Raw genomic sequence first — 4,042 nt, 5'->3', positions numbered from 1 at the left:
TAAACTGTAAAGCGCTGCGGAATATGTTGGCGCTATATAAATAAAGATTATTACTACAAACTCACAATATGTATTTTTTTGTGGATTTAGCATTTCTGTAAATCAGTAACCTAATATTTAGTTGCTACAGTTCTTTAGACCTGCTTCACATCTACAGTATGTTGCATAGAGTCACCCAACTTCTGCCCCGTCACCTGTTATTCCAGCCCAGGATGCTCTGACTACATCCCACAATTTTGTGGCATTTGTTGGCTTTGCCTCAGAAACAGCATTTTTTGTCATCCCACAAGTGTTCTATCGGATTAAGGTCCGAGCATTGGGCTGGCCACTTCATGACCTCAATTTTGTTGGACTGGAACGAAGATTTTGCTTGCTTACTGGTGCGTTTAGGGACGTTGTCTTGTTGAAACCCCCATTTCAAGGGCATATGCTCTTCAGTGTAAGGCAACATGACCTCTTCAAGTATTTTAATATAAGCAAACTTGTCCATGATCCCTGATATGTGGTAAATAGGTCCGGCACCATAGTAAGAGAAACATGCCCATATCATGATGCTGGCTCCATCATGCTTCACTGTGTGCAGACTGTACTGTGGCTTGAATGCAGAGTTTGGAGGTCGTCTGACAAACTGCGGCCCTTGGACACAAAAATAGAATTAGACTTACCGGTAATTCGGTTTCTAGGAACCTTCCATGACAGCGTAGGAGATTGTCTCCACACCCTAATGGGGGACAGGAAGCCAAGAGGTTAAAAGCCCCTCCCACCTCCAATTCTCGAGTGACTTATAACGAACACCATAGCACTGGTTACCTTTTAAGTTCCCCGGAATACTCCAAGGAACATAGGGAGAGAATTAGTGCTGTCTTGGAAGCTTCCTAGAAACTGAATTACCGGTAAGTCTAATTCTGTTTTCTCTAGTCACGTTCCACGACAGTATAGGAGGAATAGCAACTAATACAGCAATGGGGGGACCATGGCCTGGAGTACTTTCTGGCGCAAAGACTCCCTATTGGACAATAAGTCCAATCAATAGTGTTTTGTGAAGGTATACAGTGAAGACTATGTTGCAGCTCTGCAGATCTGCTCGGTGGAAGCGCCTGCTCTTTCTGCCCAGGAGACCGATGTGAATCTTGTAAAGTGGGCCCTGACCCCAGTCGGGGGTGTCATGTCCCGGGACAGGTACATTTCAGATATGGCTTTTTTGATCCAACTCGAGATGGTGCTTTTTGATACCTTCTCCCCTTTATTCCGACCTGATGGATGTACAAACAGGTTCTGGTCAATTCTCCAAGGACTGGCTTGTTCTAGGTAGAATAGGATGGCAGGTCGAACATCGAGGGTATGGAATTCTTCCTCTTCTGGATTGCCTGGATACTGGCAGGAGGGAAGGACGATCTCTTGAGACCGGTGAAAATCGGACACAACCTTAGGGAGGCAGGATGGATCAAGATGAAATACTATAGTCATCTCTTATTATTAAATAAGGCTCTCTTACTGAAAGAGCCTGTAATTCTCCTACACGCCTTGCCGTGGTGATGGCGACAAGAAAGGCAGCATTGTATGCCAGAAATTGAAGAGTGCAGGAAGACAGAGGTTCAAATGGAGGTCTTGTAAGCCCTTTGAGGACTATAAGGCCCAAGGAGGGACAACAATCTGCCTTCTGGGATGTGATCTGAGGGCTGAAGATATGAATCTCTTAATCCAACGGTGGTTGGCTAAATCCTGATTGAACATAGAGCTTAGGGCGGAAACCTGAACTTTCAGAGTACTGGTTTAAGGCCAATGGCTAGCCCTTTTTGTAAGAAGTCCAACACCTGTGGAATATTTGGTTGGAATGGATCAGTTAGATTCAGGAGACGGAAGGATGAAAATTTATTCCATACCTTATTATATATAGCATTCGTAACTGGTTTCCTAGATCTCTGTAGGGTAGCAATTACCGTGTCTGAAATTCCTCCAGCTCTCAGCACCTGGGCCTTAGTAACCAGGCAGATAGATTCAATTTTTGAGGTTCGGGATGAAGGGGGTCCTTGAACGAGAAGGTTGACCTCTATGCCGTCATGGAAGGTGACTAGAGAAAAGAACAATTTCACTTTCATCAGTCCACAAAATGTTTCTCCATTTCTCTTTAAGCCAGTTGATGTGTTCTTTGGAAAATTGTATCCACTTTAGTACGTCTTTTTTATTTTCAACAGTAGGAAGTTGCGGGGACTTCTAAGAGATTAGTATCACACAGGTGTCTTCTGTCACAGTCCTCACAGGTAATGTGACTGTCTGTGATCATCCTGGAGATGAGCCTTTGCCATTCTGGCTATTCTTCCATCCATTTGAATGATAGTCTCCCATTTCTTCCACGTCTCTCTAGTTTGGATTTCCATTTTAAAGCATTGGAGATCATTGTAGCTGGACAACCTAACATTGTATGCACTTCTTTATAAGTTTTACCCTCTACAATCAACTTCTTGAATGACCCATATTTCTCAGGCTTTCAGGGAGACATGCATGTACAACATATCCTGGTTTCACCCTTAAATAAGGGACACCTGATTCACCCGTTTCTTCACAATGATTTTGCCTCACTAATTGATCTTCACACTGCTAATATTCGGAACTCTACTGTATAGCAAGCAAGATTTCTCCCCACTGGAGAGGCAAGAAACGACACCAAGAGGCAGTAGAGTGCTGGCCATATTGCCAAGACCAAAAAGGTGGTTGCTGGGGTTGATTGAGAATTCCTTGACCAAGACGGTCCTCTGTAGCTGGAATGAACTCTTAAGGGAACCTGTCACCCCCAAAATCGATGGTGAGGTAAGCTCACCGTCATCAGGGGCTCATCTACAGCATTCTGGAATGCATGCTGTAGATAAGCCGCCAATGTTACCTGAAAGGAGAAAAAGGTTAGATTATACTCACCCAGGGGCGGTCCTGCTCCGACGGGTGTCTCAGGTCTGGAACAGCGCCTCCCATCTTCATTCCATGACGTCCTCTTCTGGTCTTTACATCGCGGCTCCGGCGCAGACGTACTTTGTCTGCCCTGTTGAGGGCAGAGCAAAGTACTGCAGTGCGCAGGAAAGGTCAGAGAGGCCCGGCCCCTGCACACTGCAGTACTTTGCTCTGCCCTCAACAGGGCAGACAAATTACGCCGGAGCGTGAAGACCAGAAGAGGATGTCATGGAATGAAGATAGGAGGCGCCGCAACAGACCTGAGACACCATTTGACGGGATCGCCCCTGGGTGAGTATAATCTAACCTTTCAGGTTACATCGGGGCTTATCTACAGCATTACAAAATGCTGTAGATAAGCCCCTGATGATGGTGAGCTTACCTCACCATCGATTTTGGGGGTGACAGGTTCCCTTTAAGTAATGAAGGTATTAAGCATGGCACACTGATCTCGGGAGTCTGAGAATCACCGTCCGCTTCACCCCCAGAAACACTTTGTGACCGTTACACAACCAAAGGCAAATCCTGGAACAAAGCGCAGAGCTCTGCTATATATAAACATAGTGGGTGAGCGATGACTCAGGGACGCGACAACTCCAACAACGAAGACTGACACAGGAGTAACAAAATTCTAGAATGTGGGCTCAAAGCCGCCTACCAACACCACTTCTAGAAGCAATCATACCTCTGGAACTAGAACTCCAAGCTTGTCCCAACAGGAATAGCCCTTGCTTTATCACTTTGCTGTAGAGTAATAAAACAAAACAAAGGATGTTTGTATTTGGCTGCTCAGTGAAGTAGCCTCAAACTAAAGCCATATTTCAGACACTGAAATACACTAATGACCAGTCCATAATAAACAGTAACCGATCCCAGTACAGGGCATGATCTCCAGCATCGTCACCATTTCACCCTCAGGGATCACTGATAGGTTTGATTTATATTTACAGACTGGATAACAAACCAATCCTAATCAAAAGTGTGACTCCGGCCTAAGAAAAGAATGGCAGAGGTTCAGAATAGTCAAAGCCTCAACTCAGAAAACCATACCGGGCCATTACACAGCATAGGCACCCCGAAAATGCCACAGGATCATATC

Source organism: Ranitomeya imitator, chromosome 9 (genome assembly GCF_032444005.1).
Source record: "Ranitomeya imitator isolate aRanImi1 chromosome 9, aRanImi1.pri, whole genome shotgun sequence".
NCBI lineage: Eukaryota > Metazoa > Chordata > Amphibia > Anura > Dendrobatidae > Ranitomeya > Ranitomeya imitator.
This window is presented reverse-complemented; position numbering follows the sequence as displayed.